At 44.6% G+C, this 20115-nt stretch overlaps 2 protein-coding genes and 1 long non-coding RNA gene across 3 annotated transcripts in view; 1 reads left to right on the top strand and 2 right to left on the bottom strand.

Moving 5' to 3' along the window:
* LOC144698295 (uncharacterized) overlaps positions 1 to 20115 on the top strand; it is a 666343-nt gene that overhangs the window by 526037 nt on the left and 120191 nt on the right. Inside the window, exon 2 of the long non-coding RNA XR_013580489.1 lies at positions 1738 to 1798. This is a non-coding gene — a long non-coding RNA (uncharacterized LOC144698295). The remainder of the gene's footprint in view (positions 1 to 1737; positions 1799 to 20115) is intronic.
* Positions 1 to 20115, bottom strand: part of LOC144698278 (uncharacterized) — a 251559-nt gene that overhangs the window by 143273 nt on the left and 88171 nt on the right. The gene's annotated exons all lie outside the window — the stretch shown is intronic.
* Positions 1 to 20115, bottom strand: part of LOC144698279 (uncharacterized) — a 167259-nt gene that overhangs the window by 109381 nt on the left and 37763 nt on the right. The window lies entirely within an intron of this gene.

Genomic DNA, 20115 nt, shown 5'->3' with positions numbered 1-20115 from the left:
AGTTTTTAACACCACCGCCACTGAATGGCTACAATTTCGGAAGGAAGTGAAGACAGAGGATCCAGAAAAGATGCAAGAGAACGGTTCCCCTTCCAAGGATAACAAACTACTTCACCTCGCCTAATTGAAGTTCCGATCTCTCGTAAATCTTTCCTCCACACTCTCACATTCTTCGTAAAGCTCAGAATTGGACAGAATACTGCAGTTGGGTCCAAACCAGTGTTTTATTCAGGTTCATTCTAACTTGGTTGATTTTGTACTTTATTCCCGTATTCATAAAGCCCAGGATTCCACATGTTTTATTCACTAATTTCTCAGCCTGCCCCGCCATCTTCAATGATTTGTGCACATATAGCCCCAGATTAAACTGCTCTGTTTACAATTGTATCCTTTATTTTATATTGCCTCTCCTTGTTCTTCCTACCGAAATGAATAACTTCACCCCTCTCTGAATGAAATTTTATCTGCCACCTGTCTGCCCATTCCACCATCTTGTCTGTGTCCTCTTGAGGTTTATCACCATCCTCCCCACTGTAAACACAAATTGAAAAATTGGTGTTGTTTGCAAATTTTGAAATGCAGCCCTGCACACACAAGTCTAGATCATTAATATATATCAAGAAATCAGTAGTCTGACTACCGACCCCTTGTGATCCCACTGTATACTTTTCCTCAATTTGAAAAAGCAGCCGTTCACCATGCATGTTGTTGCCTGTCACACAGCCAGTGCTGCCTCTGCCCCATGGATTTTAACTCTGCTGACAAGCCTGTTACTTGGCACTGTATCAAATGTCGTTTAGCAGTTCATGTGCACATCAACCGTGTTACCCTCGTCAACATTCTCTGTTATCTTATCAAAAACTCAAGAAATTTAGTTCAACACGATTGTCCTGAACAAGTTGTACAAGTGACCTAATTTCAACCTGAATTGCCGCTTCTAAATGCTTTCCCACACAGAGGTTAAACTGACTGGTCTGTCAATGCTGGGCTGACCCTTCCATTTAAGATCACTAAGGATTTAATATTAGTGCCAGGAAGTGTGGGGAAAATGTAAGGAGTTGTGAAATTCTAACATTTAAAGACACTGATAACTGATAAATAGCTCAATAAATAATCAGTTTTCAAGACATAAAGTACAGATAAATTAATTTATGAGTAACTGAATTGAATTATTAATAATGTCAGGTAGAGTGCTTGGAATGGAGAAACGAAAATTACTGCAATGCTTAAAACATGAAATGAAAAGATTAAAAACTGGAAACACTCAGCAGGTCTGGAAGAATCTGTAGAGAGAGAAACACAATTAACTTTTCAGGTCTGTGAGCCATTGAAACGGGGGAGATGGAAGAGGAACAGAAGGAAAGGTCTAAGAAAGGCTGCAGGGCGGGAAAGATTAACTGACAAAAGGTTTCATGATGCAAGGTCAAAGGGAGTGGTAATGGGACTAATAAAAGCACAAAAGCTGCTTCTAGATTAGGTGTGAATGGCACGATAGCAACAGTCTGAATACAATGTGAAGAAAATGAGAGAAATAAGAAAGGAAAACTAGGACTCAAAGAAATAAGGAACAAATGAGGGCAGAGATTATGATAGAAAATTGTTGAACTCAAATTTTGATTCCCGAAGTCTATAAAGCGTCTCCTTTTGATCTGGTTATGAATTGTTACATTTCTATATATTCTCAGTCAGATGAAAGGTCACAGAGCTGTCACGTTAACTCTGTTTCTCTTGCCACAGATGAAGGCCTGACCTGCTGAGGAATTCCAGCATTTTCAGATTCATGTCGAGATTGTAGACTGTGAAAGTTTGTAAAGATAGAGATTGTCCCAAATTAATTTGCCACATCGATAACAGAAGTCTCGGTCTCATGAAACTCCAGTCTCATTATATTTGGGTCTGAGGGAGAATGTTCACTGTTTATATTCGGTCCTGGGATGATAATGTTCACTGTTTTAAATTCGGGTCTGGGGGATAATGTTCACTGTTTTATATTCGGGACTGGGGGGGGATAATGTTCACTGTATTGTATTCCGGTCTGGGGGATATTGTTCACTGTTTTATATTCGGGTCTGGGGGATAATGTTCACTGTTTTAGATGCTGGTCTGGTGCAGAATAAAATGAAGAGCTTCTTTAATTGAGGACAGTAACTGCATTTTTCGCTCTGACTTTAAACAAAATAATCTATCCTGTTGTGTGGGACAAAATTTTTCAGTTTTACTGGATTCAATTAAGGCGAGTTTGAAGCTAAATCCTGCAATTCTGTAAATATAAACTAAAACCAGACAAGCAGAAATCTGCTGATGATGGATGGCGCCGGGATGGTGGTGGGGGGAGGTGTCCGGAGGATGTCTGACACACACTGTACAGGGTGAGCAGGGGAAAGGGGAGGAATTACTTGATTAAACAGGGATCCAGGGACAATAGCAGAAGTTGGGAATAACTTTGAATGGAGCAGCGCGATAGGGACAAGTCAGAGAATCATAGAATGGTTACAGCAAAGAAGGAGGCCGTTCAGCCAATCGTGTCTGTATTACCCCCCTGAAGGGACAATTTACCTAATGCCACGTCCCTGCCTTTGCCCCGTAGCCCTGCAATTAAACAAGATTGAACAAGTCTTAAACAAAACTTGTATAAAACAAGATGTTTACGCGAAGGGGCAGCAGAAAAAAAGAAAAACAACTTGTTTACAGAGTGTATCGGGGGTTGGGTGCAGCATAATGTACCTGTGCAGGTCAGTGAGGATACCCAAGGTCCATCAGCCGTCTGCATGCAGTGTTTAGTGGGCCTTGGGGGAGGGGGGGATGGAACCATTTGGGACAAAGCACAGGGTGGGAGGTCACCCCTCCCCCACTGTCCTGGTTACACGAAGAACTCACCTTGGACTGTCCCACACCTGGACCGGGCGGGGTCAAGGTGCATGAAGCTGCAAGCTGGTAGGTTGAGCTGTGAACTGGGCGGAGTTGGGGGGTTTGAGTGACAGGTCTGGGGCTATATCAGAGCAGGCACAGTCACTGCTCCCCCTTTCATCGTGGAAGTTTCACTGGAGTCGTGTTGAGGGACCGGGGCATGCGTTAGAAACTGGAAGGAGCGAGTGGCTATGGTGAAAAGGAAACTGGGCATGTGGGAGCGACGCTCCCTCTCCATTGCGGGTAAGAACCTGGTCATCAGGTGTGAGGTACTCTCGCTGTTGCTGTACGTGGCGCAGGTCTGGCCCATTCCACACTCCTGCGCGATGGCGATCACTCGAGCCATCTTCCGCTTTATCTGGAGGTCGAAAATGGATCGTGTCTGCAGGGACGCGATGTACAAGCCTCTAGATAAAGGGGGAAAAAACGTGCCCAACATCGCCCTCATACTGATGGCCACCTTTGTGTGCGGCTGCATCAAGCGGTGCGTAGACCCTCAGTACGCAAACACCAAGTGTCACTACGTGCTGAGGTTCTACCTGTCCCCGGTGTTGCGAAGGATGGGTCTGGCCACGCTGCCGCGGAACGCTCCAAGTAGTTGGACCGTGCCGTACCACCTGTCCCTGGTGGAAAAATTTATGCAGAAAAACACCTTTGACCACAAGTCCATCAGGCAGTGGTCAGCACGTAACGTCCTAGAGGCCCTGAGGGATAAGGAGAGGGTGGACCCTGTGGGATGGTTCCCCGAGCAGACTGTCAAAGTCATTTGGCAGAATGCCTCATCGCCAGAACTTTCCAACAAGCACCAAGACGTAGCTTGGCTGGTGGTGAGAAAGGCCCTCCCCGTCAGATCCTTCCTACACGCCAGGAGTCTCACCCCCTCTGCACGATGCCCTCGAGGTGGCTGTGGTGGGGAAGAGACCGTTGTTCACCTCCTTGTGGATTGTGCCTTTGCAAAGAAAGTCTGGAGAGAGATGCAGTGGTTGCTGTCGAGGTTCATCCCGAGCAGTTCTGTGACACAGGACTCTGTGCTCTACGGGCTGTTCCCAGGGACACACACCGAGACAAACATCAACTGCAGCTGGAGGATCATCAACTCGGTGAAAGACGCGCTTTGGTCTGCCCGAAACTTGTTGGTCTTCCAGCACAAAGATTTGTCCCCGACCGATTGTTGCGGACTGACACAATCCAAAGTCCAGGACTACGTGCTGAGGGACGCACTAAAGCTTGGGGCAGCTGCCGCAAAGGCGCAATGGGGAAGGGTCGCTGTCTAAGACCTTTCTACCACAGCGCACCGAGAGACTGGGAACTGTTTAGAGCCCCTCGGGCTGTACAGATCAAAATGAAAGGCTGTAAATGACTGTAATATTGTTTGTACTGATGCACCTGGTGATACATTTTGTAAAAGTTTAACCTGGATTGTACCCTTGTAATGTTGTTTTTGAAATGGTTTTGAATGTGATTGAAGATTTTTATGAATAAAGTATATTTTTACAAAAAAAAAAAAGAGTGTTTCTAAACTAAGTCCAGGACTACGTGCTGAGGGACGCACTAAAGCTTGGGGCAGCTGCCGCCAAGGCGCAATGGGGAAGGGTCGCTGTCTAAGACCTTTCTACCACAGCGCACCGAGAGACTGGGAACTGTTTAGAGCCCCTCGGGCTGTACAGATCAAAATGAAAGGCTGTAAATGATTGTAATATTGTTTGTACTGATGCACCTGGTGATACATTTTGTAAAAGTTTAACCTGGATTGTACCCTTGTAATGTTGTTTTTGAAATGGTTTTGAATGTGATTGAAGATTTTTTATGAATAAAGTATATTTTTACAAAAAAAAAAGAGTGTTTCTAAACTCTGTCTCACTATCCCGGGAATGGAGGTGGTTTGGAGGTTGCTGTGAGTGTTGGATTATGTTGTTTCTCCTCATTCTTCCCGCTTCTCCCACTCCCAGTTCCAGGCTTCAGGTCCCGGTGATTCTGGATGCGGGACAGTTGTTAGTCCCGGCCCTGGTGTGTGTGCGCAAGCGCAGATGCGCGGCTTCTTGTTCTGTAATAAAGGCGGGTGATCATCCTCCTGTATTTTGCTGCTGTTCTTCACCTCCTTGACTCTCCCGGCGCCATAGTTGCCACCTGCCGATTGCGGCAACCGACCTTCCAACAGGAAATTAATAACTTTTAGATAGAGCGGTTTCTGGGGCGCATAGCATTGTGGGAATATTGCCCGCCATTAGTCGACGGCCATCGCCGAGAGTTATCGTGCAGCCTGAAGGCAGGTCAGCGACCTGAGCCCCTACTTCTGTTTCTTAATCTGTTCATGCTGCCTGACCTGCTGGATATTTAAAACAGTTTAGCTCTTAATTTCAGTTCCAGTCTTCCAGAGATTTGCTTTTGTTTTATTGTTTCATGCAGGCGCGTCTGGAAACACAGGCAGACCAATTAGGAGCCGGTTTAAATTAGGGTGGGTGTTGAATGGGGGTCTTTTTTGTTGCATCAATTTTGAGCTGGAGTGGAATTGGAGGAGAAGCTGCTGGGGTTAACCCCGAGCACTTTGCAACCCAGTCTGGCCCAGCAATTTCCAGTGTTTAAGGCTGTTAAAGGAGGTAGATCCTGTGGGAGAACAGAGTGACAAACGTCCGTTCAATTTAAGAGTGTTGCTTTAGTAACAAGTCTTTCTACAGTGCCTTATTTTCCGAGATTTTTTGTTAACTCGTTTCTTGGTATTTGTGTCACTAATAAGACCACCAGATATTGTCAATCCCCAGTTGTCTGTTAGTCAGGTGTTGGTGGGCCTTCTTCCTGAATCGCTGCAGTCACTGTGGTGAAGGTGTTCCAACAATGCTGTTTGGTAAGGAGTTACAGGATTTTCACTCAGCGATGATAAATGTCCAAATCAACAACAACAATTGCATTTATGTAGCACACTGATTAGAATAGAACGTTCCAAAGTATTTCACGGGAATATTATACCGGAATATTTAACACTGAAGCACATGAGGAGATATTGGGGCACATGATCAACAGCTTGGTCAAAGAGGTAAGTTTTAATGAGAGAACACATCTTTTACCAGTTTCTCTCCCATCTCCTCTCATGCCTTCTGTGTGCACCAACTGCTCCATCGACCCTCTTCCCACTAAACTACTGACCATCCAACTTCCCCATCTTTGCCGTCATTGTCAATGGTTCTTTCTTTTCAGATACTGTTCCGGTCTCCTTTAAACCTTCCATCATTATAACATCCTTAAATAAAAACAAGCCCTTCACTCTTCCATCTTTGCATGCTGCCGCCACATCTCCAGCCTCTCTTTCCTTTCAAAAATCCTTAAACATTTTGTAATCTCCCAAAACTGTCCATTTTTCCGAGAACTCCCTGTTTGAATCCCTCTGCCCTGCCTCAGTTCGAAAACAGTTCTTATCAAAGCCACAAGTGAGATCCTATGTGGCTGCGACACAGGTAAACTTTCTCTTCTGGTCCTTCCCGACGTGTCTCACCTTCTTGGAGAGGAGACAGCCAGACCTGTGAGGAACACCTCCGATCGGGCAGCGGGCTGAGTTTGAAAATAAACCCAAGGGCGACATCACAGGAAAACTTGGTTGGTGAGAAGTTGCTGTTAGGGATTGTGTTTAAATAGCTTAAAACTAGAAAAAAAAAACATAACATTTATAAAGAAGTAGCTGCCTGTATTTCAGTAAGGAACACCAACAATAGGGCAGTAACATTAAATCAAGTCAAAGTGAAATAGAGTCATAAAGTAAACCAAAGTAAGGTAAAGTTAGGAGAAGTGTCGCAAAGTGAAGTTACTGTTAATTTATTCTACTAGTCCTCCTTACTTTAAGTGTAAAATTAGAAGGAAGTAAAATGGGTAACAGGAAGTAGTAGTGAGGCTACAAGGCAGGAGAAACAAAGCAGAGCATTAAATCTGCTTCGAATGCAGAATTATGTTAAAAAGGGAAAATTAAAGGCACTCTCTCTGACTGCGCACAGCATTCTCAATCGATGATCAAAAGGCACAAATAGTAAGATATTATAGGGGTAAGATATTATTGCCATTATGGAAACATGGCTGCATGGTGACAAAAACTGGGAACTGAATATTCATGGATACTGGAAGTTTAGTAAAGGCAGACAAGGAGGTGGAGTTGTGCTGATAATAAGGGATGAGATCAGTGCATTAGTAAAGGAGATCTCAGTTTGGAAGAACAATGTGGAATCTGTTTGGGTGGAGCTAAGCATTAGCAAAAGGCAGCAGACATTTGTTGGAGTTATTCATAGCCTGCCAGATAGTAATGGTAATAGTAATGTATTAATCAGGAGATGACAGAAGCATGTAGCATAGGGTATACATTGATCATGGATGACTTCAATCTACATGTACACTGGGTAAACCAATTGAGCACTGATGTTGTGGAAGATGAATTTCTGGAGTATGTTGGGGATGGTTTTCTAGAGCAGTATGTTGAGGAGCCGACTCGAGGACAGGCTATTTTAGATCTAGCATTATGTAATGAAAAAGGACTAACTAATAATCTTGTTGTAAAAGAACCTTGAGGGGCGAGTGAACACAATATTATAGTGTTTTATACTATGTTTGAAAATGAGGTAGTTCACTCTGAAGCAAGGGTGTTAAAGTTGAATAAAGGAAATTATGAAGGCGTGTGGGAGAAATTGGCTGAGATAGAATGTGAAAATACATTAAAATGTACAGAGGCAATGGATAGTCTTCAAAGAATTATTAAATAGCTTACAGCACATACACCTTCCTTCAAGGTGCAGAACCCCCAAAAAGTCAGTCAACCGTGGCTGACAAAGGAAGTTAAGGATGGTATAAGATTTAAAGATAAGGCTCATAAAGTTGCCAGAAGTGGGAGTAAACCTAAGGATTGGGAGGCGTTTAAGATACAACAAAAGAAGACCAGGAAACTGGTAAAGAGAGGGAGAATAGCATATGAATGCAATCTAGAGAAAAGATAAAAACAGACTCTAAGAGTTGCTTTAGGCAAATGTGGATCCATTGCATGCAGAGTCGGGGAAATAGAGAAATGGCAGAGAAGCTAAATGATAATTCTGAGTCTGCCTTCACCGGGGAAGATACAAGAAATCTCCCAGGTTTAGAGATCCAAGGGAGTAGGGAGAATAAGGAGTTGAAGGTAATTAATATCAGTTAAAATGGGATTGAAAGTTGATAAGTCACCGGGACCTGACATATTAATTAGCAAAATAAACCCACATGGGATAGGAGGCAATACACTGACATGGATTAAGGATTGGCGAACAGGCAGAAAACAGAGAGTAGGAATAAACGGGTAATTCTCGTGTTGGTATGCTGTGATTAGTGGGGTACCACAAGGATCAGTACTTGGGTCCCAGTTGATCACAATATATATTAACGATTTGGATGTGGGGACCAAATGTAATCCTTCCAAGTTCGCAGATGATACAAAGCGAGGTGGGAATGTGTTATGAGGTAGATGTAAAGCAGCTATGGGAGGATTTGGACAGACTTAGTGAGTGGGCAAGCACATGGCAGATAGAATATATTGTGGAAAAATGGCAGAAGGAACTGACGTTCAGAGTATTTCCTAAATGATAAGAGATGAGAAAGGGTAGATGTACAAAGGGACCTGGGTGTCCTTGTCCATAAGTCGCTGAAGGCTAACATGCAGATGCAGCAAGCTATTCGGAAGGCTAGTGGAATGTTAGCTTTTGCCACAAGAGGATTTGAGTACAGGAGTAGTAAAGTCTTGCTTCAATTGTTTAGAAACTTGTTTAGACCACACCTGGAGTAGTGTGTGCAGTTTTAGTCACCTTGCCTCAGAAGGATATTATTGCCCTAGAGGGAGTGCAATGAAAGTTCACAGGCTTGTTCCAGGGATGGTGGGACTGTCTTATGAAGAGAGATTGGGCAAATTCACCCCCCTTAATCAGTACATATTTCACCACATCTCTACCTCCTTTTAGATCTGAAAAAGGGTTTTACGGACTCGAAACATTGTCTCTGTCTCTCTCTCCGCAGATGCTTTCAGACCTGCTGTGTTTTTCCGGCATTTTTTGTTTTCATTCCCCTGTTCCTATGTCTGCAGTGGATCCCCCTCTCCCAGGCCTGGGCTTCCATGTGATGTTCTGAATGATGACAGGATTAACCTTCTCCCAAACCTGTCCTAACCCTTCTGCCCGTTCATTTATGGAAACCAGGGATTCTACTTGTTCTATTGGTGACTTTCCTTGCCTGGCTAGTCATTCCTTGAAGTGAGCCCTTGAATTGTTTGTATATTGTTTTATCATGTTCCCACATTTCAGTAACAAATGTTGAAATGTCTGCTCCACACCCACAGGGTTTCATCTGTTTAAAGTCACAAACAGAAAGGTCCAGTTTTCTCCTGGAGTTTGAGACAAATCAGCTTTCAGAATGATGCAGAGTTTCAGCCAATGAGGGAGAACCGAGATCAGCCCCGCCCCTCATTCAGTCTGATTGGCTGGAGGAGCAGCTGCACCCATTCGGTCATCCAGCCCCGCCCCCTCCTCCGTCACTGCTGGAAAAACTCAGCAGATCTGACATCATCTGTGGAATGAAAATAAACAATTAATGTTTCGAGTCCGTGTGACTCACTGTTTTGTTCTCTCTCCACAGATGCCGTTAGACCTACTGAGTTTTTCCAGCATTTTCTGCTTTTGTTTCAGAATTCCAACATCCGCAGTATTTTGCTTTTACTTTAAAGTTGTGAAGTCACCTGAGCCAAATGAGATGTACCCAAGGATACTGGGAGAACTGGATTAACAGAAATTTCCTCCATTTAAATATTGAGAAGACGAAAGCCATTGTCTTCAGTCCCCGCTACAAACTCCACTCCATAGTCACTGGCTCCATCCCTCTACCTTGCTGGGAGTTGGAGCGGAGCGGACCTGTGGGAGATACTCGGGAGATGAGAAGCGCCTATAAATACAGACCGGGGATTCGAGTGAGGCCTACCTTGCTGGGAGTCAGAGCGGAGCAGACCTGCAGGAGACATGGGGAGATGAGGAGCCCCTATAAATACAGACTGGGGATTTGAGTGAAGAGTGTCTATAAATCCAGACTGGGGATTTGAGAGAGGAGTGTCTATAAATACAGACCACGGATTTGAGTGAAGAGTGTCTATAAATACAGACCGGGGATTTGAGTGAGGAGTGCCTATAAATACAGACCGGGGATTTGAGTGAGGAGCGTCTATAAATTCAGACCAGGGATATGAGTGAGGAGTGTCACCTTAGAAGAGGGTCATCTGTTTGATCAGCAGTGAGGGACAGGAGGATGTGACTGTCAGTGAGGCAGGTAATGGGACTGAGCAGGCAGGAGTGGAGGAGTCTCAGACTTTGCAACAGGTTTGAGGTGCTCACAACCTGTGTGGATGAAAGCGAAATTTGCAAGGTGGATGAGCTGGCTGGCCATGACACTGTGGTACAGGGAACCAATCATGCAGCAAAAAGGAATGTAGTGGTAGTAGGGGATAGTATAGTGAGGGCATTGACACTGTTTTCTGCAGCAAAAAGTGAGAGTCCAGACGGTTGTGTTGCCTGCCCAGTGCCAGGGTTCCGGACATCTGCTCAGGGTTGGAGAGGGACTTGCAATGGGAGGGGGAGAACCCAGTTGTCATGGTCCATGTACGTACCAATGACATAGGTAGAACTAGGAAAGAGGTTCTGTAAAGTCAGTATAAGGAGCTAGGTACCAAATTATGTAGCAGAAACTCAAAGGTAATAATCTCTGGCTTATTACCTGAGCCACGTGCAAATTGGAATCGGGCAAATAAGATTAGAGAGACCAATGCGTGGCTCAAAGATTGGTGTGGGAGAACTGGGTTCCGGTTTGTGGGGCACTGGTATCAGTGCTGGGGAGAGTGGGGGCTGTACCATTGGGATGGTTTACACCTGAACCGTGCTGGGATGAGTGTCCTCACAAATTGCATAGTTAGGTATGTAGAGAGGGCTTTAAACTAAACAAGAGCAGTGAGGGATCAAGCTTGGGTAGAGGTAGCAATTCAAGGTGCAGAGTCAAGACAAGAGAGCAAAATAGTAATATGAGAAATGATGGTCAGAGAATGGCAGGAAAGGACTGAGAGAAAAAGCCTGAGAATAAATCAACAGGCAAGACTAGATGTTACAATGGTAACAAAAAGACAAGACTGAAGGCTCTTTATCTGAATGCACATAGCATTCAAAACAAAGTAAATGAATTGATGACCCACACAGAAGTAAATAAATATGATCTGATAGTAATTATGGAGACGTGGCTGCAGGACAACTAAGATTGGGTCCTTAATATTGAGGGGTACATGACATTCAAAGAGAATAGGAAGCTCGGTAAAGGTGGAGGGGTTGCATTGTTAATCAAAGAGGGCATTGGTGCAATAGTTAGAGATGACCTTGGATCAGGAGATCAGGACGGAGAATCGGTTTGGGTGCAGATGAGGAATAGTAGGGGAAAAATAGTCATTAATGGGAGTGGTTGATGGGCTCCTAACAGCAGCCATAGTGTAGGGCAAAGTATTCAAGAGAAAACATTGTGTGCTTGTGATAAAGGGACGGCAATAATCATGGGTGATTTTAATCTACACATTAACTGGAAAAATCAGATTGGCAGTAACAGCCTGGATGAGGAGTTCTTCGAATGCTTTTGAGAAAGTTTCTTAGAGCAGCATGTTCAGGAGCCAATCAGAGAGCAGGTTATATTTGACTTGGTATTGTGTAATGTAACAGGATTAATTAATGACCTCAGAGTAAGGGCACTGCTAGGGAGCAGCGAGCACAATATGGTTGAATTTTACATCCAGTTTGAAAGGGTGAAGAGTGGGTCAAAGACTAGTATCTTAAACTTAAATAAGGGCAATTATGTGGGGATGAAAGCTGAGCTAGCTGAAGTGAACTGGGAAACTAGGCGAGAGGAGAGATCAATCGAGAAGCAGTGGCAGATATTTAAGGGGCTATTTCAAAGTATTCAGAATGAGTACATCCCGACCATAAAGAAAAATTATAAGGGGAGGACCCACTATCTGTGGTTAACTAAAGAAGTTAAGGAAAGCATCAGCTTAAGGAAAAAGCAGACAACTCCACAAAGATGAACAGCAGGACAGATGACTGGACAGAATTTAAAGAACAGTCGAAAATGGCTAAAAGGTTAATCAGGAGAAAGAAATTAGAGTGTGAGAGGAAGTTTGCTAGAAATGTAAAAATGGATAGCAAGTGTTTCTACAGGTGCTTAAAAAGGAAAAGAGTGAGCAAAGTGAGTGTTGGTCCTCTAGAGGGTGACAGTGGGGAGTTAATAGTAGATAAGGAAGTGGTGGAAGAAATGAACAATATTTTGCTTCTATGTTCAATATAAAGGATACAAAACACATTCCAGTAATAGCTGCAAATCAAGAGGTGACAGGAGAAAGGAATTTGGTGAAATAGAAATTACTGTGGAAATGGTACTGAGCAAATTGATGGAGCTGCAGGCTGGCAAGTCTCTGGGACCCAATGAACTACATCCTGGGGTCTTAAAAGAGGCGGCTAATGAGGTAGCTGGTAATTGAGGTAATTTACTGGTGTTAATTTTCCAAAATTCGCTCGATTCCGGAAAGGTTCCATCAGATTGGAAAGTAGCAAATATAACCCCTCTATTCAAGAAGGGAGGGAGGCAGAAAACAGGAAACTATAGGCCAGTTAGCTTGACGTCTGTCGTGGGGAAGTTATCAGAATCAATCATTAAGGAGGTTATAGCTGGGCACTTAGAAGAGCTCAAGGCAATTGGGAAGAGTCAGCATGGTTTTGTGAAAGGAAAATCATGTTTAACCAATTTATTGGAGATTTTTTTGAAGGAGTAATATGCGCAATGGATAAAGTGGAGCCTGTGACGTACTGTACTTGGATTTCCAGAAGGCATTTTATAAGGTGCCACATCAAAGATTATTATGGAAAATAAAAGTGCATGGTGTATGGGGTAACTTATTAGCATGCATAGGAGATTGGCTGGCTGGCAGAAAGCAGAGAGTATGTGTAAATGGGTCTTTTTCTGATTGACAGGATGTGACGAGTGGAGTCCCACAGGGGTCTGTGCTGGGGCCTCAGCTTTTATGATTTACATTAATGACTTATTTGAGGGGAGTGAAGACATGGTCGCTAAATTGGCTGATGGCACAAAGATAGGTAGGAAAGTATGTTGTGAAGAGGACATGAGGAGGTTGCAGATGGATGTAGATAGGTTGAATGAGTGGCCAAAGATCTGGCAAATGGAGTGAAATGTGGGAAAATGTGAAGTTGGTCACTTTGGCAGGAAATACAAAAAAGCAGAGTATTGCTTAAATGGAGAATGGCTGCATAATTCTGAGGTGCAGAGGGACCTAGGTGTTCTAGTAAATGAGTGTCAAAACGTTTGTATGCAGGTACAGCCAGTAATTAATAAGGCTAATGGAATGCTATCCTTTGTTACGAGAGGGGTTGAACATAAAAGTAAGGATGTTATGCTTCAGTTATACAGGACCGCACCTTGAATTCTGTGTGCAGTTTTGGTCTCCTTATTTAAGGAAGGATATAAATGCATTGGAGGCGGTTCAAAGGATGTTCACCAGATTGATATCTGGAATGAGCGAGCTGTCTTATGAGGAAAGGTTGGACAGACTGGGCTTGTTTCCACTGGAGTTTAGAAGAGGGAGGAGTGATTTGATTGAAGTATACAAGATCCTGAATGGCCTTGACAAGGTGGACGTTGAAAGGATGTTTCCTCTTGTGGGTGAGTCCAGAACTAGGGGGCACTGTTTCAAAATTAGGGGGTTGCCCTTTTAGGACAGAGATGAGGAGATTTTTTTTCTCTCAGAGGAATGTGCGACTTTGGAACTCTCTGCCTCAGAAGGCGGTGGAGGCGCGATCATTGAATACTTTTAAGACAGGTAGATAGATTCTTGTTAGGCAAGGGAATCAAAGGTTATCGAGGTTAGATGGGAATGTGCAAATTCAAACACAAGAAGATCAGCCATGATCTTATTGAACGGCACAGCAAGCTTGAGAGGCCAAATGGTCTGCTCCCGTTCCTATTCCATATATTCTTATGGTCTCTCTCCAGTGTGAATTTGCTGGTGTATTCTCAAGTGGGATGACTGAGTGAATCCCTTCCTACACATGAAGCAGGTGAATGGTCTTTCCCCAGTATGAAACCGTTGGTGTCTCAGCAGGCCGGATGGCTGAGTGAATCCCTTCCCACACACGGAGCAGGTGAACGGTTTCTCTCCAGTGTGAAACCGCTGGTGTATTCGCAGGTGGGATGGCTGAGTGAATCCCTTCCCACACTCGGAGCAGGTGAATGGTCTCTCTCCAGTGTGAATTCGCTGGTATGTTTGGAGCCTGGATGACTGAGTGAATTCCTTTCCACACACGGAGTGGATGAATGGTCTCTCCCCATTGTGAAACCGCTGGTATGTTCGCATGTGGGATGGCTGAGTGAATCCCTTCCCACACTCGGAGCAAGTGAACAATGTATCTCCAGCATGAATTCGCTGGTATGTTCACATGTGGGATGACTGAGTGAAGCCCTTCCCACACTCGGAGCAGGTGAATGGCCTTTCCCCATTGTGAAACCGCTGGTGTATCAGCAGTTGGGATGACTGAGTGAAACCCTTCCCACACTCGGAGCAGGTGAACGGCCTCTCCCCACTGTGAACCCGCCGGTGTCTCAGCAGGTCAGATGACTGAGTGATTCCCTTCCAACACTCAGAGCAGACGAACGGTCTCTCCCCATTGTGAATTCGCTGGTGTGTTCGCAGGTTGGTTGAGGAAATGAATCCATTCCCACACTCAGAGCAGGCGAATGGCTTCTTCCCACTGTGAACTCGCTGGTGTCTCAGCAGCTCAGATGACTGAGTGAATCCCTTCAAGTGAATGGTCTCTCCTCAGTGTGAATTCACTGATGTGTTCGCAGGTTGGCTGACAGAGTGAATCCCTTCTCACACTGGGAGCAGGTGAACGGCCTCTCCCCGGTGTGACTGCGTCGATGGATTTCCACCTGGGATGGGTAATTGAATCCTTTCCCACAATCCTCACATTTCCACGGTTTCTCCATGGTGCAGGTGTCCCTGTGTCTCTCCAGGTTTGATGATCAGTTGAATCCTTGTCCAAACAGAGAACATGTGTACAGTCTCCCCCGCTGTGAATGGTGTGATGTTATTTCAGGCTGTGTAACTGGTTAAAGCTCATTCCACAGTCAGTTCACTGGAACACTCTCACTCGGGTGTGTGTGTGTCTTGGTGCTTTTCCAGACTCACTGATGTTTGAAATCTTTTCCCACAGACAGAACAGACAAACATTTCTCCCTTCCACATTCAAAGACCGATGATACTCAGGTTCTGATGAATCAAGTGACTCTGTCAGATCTTGATGTGATGTTTGGTTTGAGTTCCCCCTCTGTAAATGCTCCCCTTCCGATACCCTGTAAAAGGGGTTTACAAAAGTGATCACTGTAAGAACAGGATATAAATTCAGAGCAGACAATTCTCATTTCTATGGAACATTATTTCCTGCCTTCTTCTCCCAAAGCTGCAAATCCCTGTCCCAAACACTCTCCCTCCTCCCTGTGCTGAAACCAAACAGAGTTTTGGATAATTTTTCCTGTATCTTTTTAACAAATTTGTCGAACTGAAGATAACAATATGTTTCATCATTCACTCCAGTATTCATGACAAAGCATTAATCTGAAACCCCCTGACCGACCATACAGAATAGCAGATGTTAACCTTGTGTCAAAACCTTACTGTATAGAGATTTAATGAGTGATTGTGAAGGTGGTTTCTCCAAACCTCCCAGGGTTTCCTTCCTTCCTTCTCTCCCTCTCTAACTATGTTAAACCATGGGATCAGTCTCATGGCCCATTCTGGTTACTGCTTCTCTTCCTTATGACTAATTAACTCCAGTTAAATACTGAGAAGACTGAAGACACTGTTTTCAATCCCTGCTTCAATCTCCATTTCCCAGGTACAAACTCCATCTCTCACCCTGGGAAGAGTCTGAGATTAAGCCAGTCTGTTCACAACCTTGTTGCTACATTTGATCTCGAGATGAGCTTTTGACCTCATATCTGTGCCATCTCTAAGACATCCTGTTTCCACCCGACCTCACCCTGTCTCAATGCTTCTGCTGCTGAAACCTTCACCCCTGCCGTTGTTACCTCCAAACCTGAACGACTATCCCAACACATTCCTGGCTGGTCTCCCACATTCTACTCTCCGTAAACATGAAGCTATCCAAAGATCTGCTGTCCATGTCTTCACTCATAGCAAGTCCTGTTCCACTATCACCCCTCTGCTTCCTGACATGCCTTGGCTCCCAGTCAAGCAACAACTTGACTTTAAAATTTTCATCCTTGTTTTCAAATCCCTCCATGGCCATTCCCTTTCTCTGTAATCTCCCCCAGCCCCATTACCCTCTGAGATATCTGCACTGCTCGAATTCTGGCCTTGTACATTCCCTATTTTAATCGCTCCAGCATTAATGACCATCCTGAAGTTCCCTTGTCCCAAACTCTAAAATTCTCTCCATAAACAGTACAGTGGATGCCGGGATGCTGAATAAATTTAAGGAGGAGATAGACAGATTTTTAATTAGTAATGGGTTGAAAGGTTATGGGGAGAGGGCGGGAAATTGGAGTTGAGGCTGAAATGAGATCAGCCATGATTGTATTGAATGGCGGGGCAGGCTTGAAGGGCTGAATTACCTACTCCTGCTCCTAGTTCTTATGTACACCTCTCCCTCTGTCTGCCACATTTCCCCCCTTTAAGGCACTTGAGTGTTGCTAAAAAAAAGGGACATTCTGTCAAAACTTTTATCTTGTACTCATCAGGACAGACGCAAGGACACTGAATTTCAAAGATTATCAGTCGGGCTCAAAATATGGCTCAGTTATGCTTGCTAGAAGCTACATCTATTCATACACAAGGAACTGTCCACTGCAGACAGAAGGTTCATGTCCAGGGATGGGGCCTTTTGTTGAATTAAACAGAAGTATGGAGGATGATAGCTCTTTGGTGCATTCTCCATGGTGATGCCTTGATCAATCAGAGCTGACTGCCCAAACCAGTCAACACTCTTTCCTCGTGCAGAATCAATTGTTGTTCGCTGAGAAATTTGTTTTTTTTGCATCTGTCCAGAGGAGTGCAACATGAAATATCAGCAAATATGTCTCCCTTTTTCAGCAATACTTAAATTCTGTACTGCTGAGTGACTGTGGGTTTATAATTCTATTGCTGCTGATCTAAAACTCCTGGTGAACACACATTTTATGAATGTCTCCCTCGGGCTGTTGCTCATTGTCCCCGTGAGGATGGGGTCGCGCATGCGCCCTGTAGCACATCGACCAATCAAGATGGCGGCCGCGCATGCGCCAATCTCCACATTGCCCCTATAAAGATGGCGGCCGTTAACTCGGGCATTTCTCCCGCAGCGCCGAGCAAACCCGGGGCGGTGGCTCCTTATTGAGGGATTGGGGCCGGGGCCAGGGCCAGGACCGTGAGTTTATGAAGTTTCCAGATTCATCCGCCGGCCCTATCTCTGTTCACGCGTTTATTTTCGGTTCTGGATTTGCACTCGGACTTTGTAAAACCCGCATTTTAAATCCTCTCATTGGAGCTCCCGTTTGTCTTCACGGACTGCGCATGTTTCGACACCGAATGATTGGCGGCAGCTCCGGACCAATAGGAAGAAGGGGTGGGATTGGAGGACCGAGCGGGAGCAAATGGTCCTCCAGCCATTCGGAGTGAGAGGGGCGGAGCCTGCTGGGAGTTGAGCATGCGCAGTGTGGGCGGGGGACCGGGACGAAGGCGGTGGAATATTTTTGCCAATAATTGATATAGATTTTTCTTTTCCCGCCTATTTCCATTATTTTTAAATGTATTTCCATCCATTGTTTTATCTCTACCTTTTAGCCTATTTCGATCCCTTCCCCCCACCCCCACTAGGGCTATCTGTACCTTGCTCGTCCTGCTTTCTACCCTTAATTAGCACATTCCTTAGATAATATCACCACCTTCAACACCTCTTTGTCCTTCTGTCTGTGACATCTTTTGGTTATCTCCACCTATCACTGGCCCTCTATCCAGCTCTACTTGTCCCACCCCCCCTTAAACCAGCTTATATTTCACCTCTCTTCTATTTTTACTTAGTTCTGTTGAAGAGTCATATGGACTCGAGACGTTAACTGTGTTCCTCTCAGCAGATGCTGTCAGACCTGCTGAGTTTTTCCAGGTATTTTTGTTTTTGTTGTGGTGGAATTTAAAGTCCAGCGGGTGAGAAAGGGCCGAGTGCAGGAGAGGAATGGAGCCGGAGGGTGGACTGGGAGGATTCACAAACCCCCGGTGTAGGACTCCAAACCTGGATTAGAAACTCCCGGAGCCCAGTTTACACCGAGTGTTTGGAAACTCCTTTTACAGGGGGTTAGAAGGGGAGGATTTACACACAGCAAACTCAAACCAAGAGAAATATTTGTCTCTTTGGACTGACCTGCTGAAACACATTGAATTCACACTGGCGAGAGCCTATTCAGTTGCTCACAGTGTGGTAAAAGTTTCAGGACATCATCCCACCTGCTGGGACACCACATTCACAATGACAAGAGATCTTTAAATTTAAGTATGAGAAGTCCTTTAAAAGGTGTGGGGAACCTTGCGGGGATATTTGCTAGGGCTGTTGGTTGGCTCTTGAACTAATTTGGCATGGGGGTGGGATACTGAGTGGAGGTATAGTATGGGGTGATGTACATACAAGTATATAAGAAAAAACAAGTCAGTCTGGAAGGCAGGGTGTACATAGTCAAGTTAAGGCACAAGGCAACATGGTAAGGCTGGATGACATTTATTTTAATGTAAGGAGTGTTGTGAGTAAGGCAGATGAGTTGCAGATGCTGATTAACACATGGGGATATGATATAATTGCTATCACGGCGACATGGCTGAGGGAGGGACAGGACTGGCAGCTCAATATTCCGAGGTATAGAATCTTCAGGTGAGACAGGAAGGGGGCAGAGGTTGTAAAAGAGATGGTAGTGTCCCAATATTGATCAAGGAGTCAATTACTGCAGTAAGGAGGGATGGTATCTTAGAAGGTTCCTTATATCAGGCCGTATCGGTAGAACTTAAAAACAAAAAGGGCGCAATCACATTGTTGGGAGCATCCTATAGACGCCCAAACAGTCAGGGAGAGATAGAAGGGCAGATATGTAGGCAAATCTCAGAAGTGTCAAAATAATAGGGTAATAATAGTCAGGGATTTCAACTTCCCCAATATTAACTGGGATAGACAAAGTGTGAAACCTTTGAGGGGGGCTGAATTCTTCAAATGTATCCAGGAGAGATTTTTAAGCCAGCACATAAAAAGTCCTACATGAGAGGTGCTGGACCTTCTTTTAGAGAACAAAGCTGGGCAAGTTGTAAAAGTTTCAGTGGGGGAGCAGTTCAGTGATAATGACCATAACTCAGTAAGATTTAAGTAGTTATGGAAAAGAATGAAGACGGATCGAAAATAAGGGTTTTGAATTGGGGGAAGGCCAATTTCAATATGATAAGACAGGACCTGGCTAAAGTGGACTGGGAGCAGCTACTTGTAGGAAAATCAACATCAGAGCAGTGGGAGTCATTCAAAAAGGAAATAGTGAGAGTGCAGGGCCAACATTTCCCCACAAAGGACCAACAAGTCCAGACAAACCGGGATGTTGAGGAATTGACAGGATTAGATAAGAGGGGGGGGGGAAGGGAAGCTTATACCGAGGGCTCAAAACAGCAGCAGCACTTGATGGGTAGAGGAAGTGCAGGGGGTTACTTAAAAAAAGAAATTAGGAAGGCGAAGAGGGGGCATGAAAAACACAGCTGGGTGAAATAAGTTAAAATCCAAAGGCATTTTATAAGTATATTCAGGGCAAGAGGATAACCAGGGAAAGATTAGGGCCCATCAGGGACCAAAATGGCAATCTGTGTGAGGAGCTGGAAGATGTAGATGAGGTTTTAAATGAGTACTTTGCATCTGTATTAACTATACAGAAGGAGGATGTAGATATAGAAATTAGGGAGAGGGACTGTGATACACTTGAACAAATGAGTATTGAGAGGGAGGAGGTATTAGCGGTTTTATTGGGCCTTAAAAGTGTATTTATCCCCAGGCCCAGATGAGATGTATCCCAGGTGTTGTGGGAGGCAAGGAAGGAGATTGCAGGGGCCCTGACAAT

Source organism: Cetorhinus maximus, chromosome 23, assembly GCF_964194155.1.
Source record: "Cetorhinus maximus chromosome 23, sCetMax3.hap1.1, whole genome shotgun sequence".
NCBI lineage: Eukaryota > Metazoa > Chordata > Chondrichthyes > Lamniformes > Cetorhinidae > Cetorhinus > Cetorhinus maximus.
The sequence above is the reverse complement of the archived record's forward strand: the minus strand, read 5'-3'. Positions and strand labels throughout refer to the sequence as shown.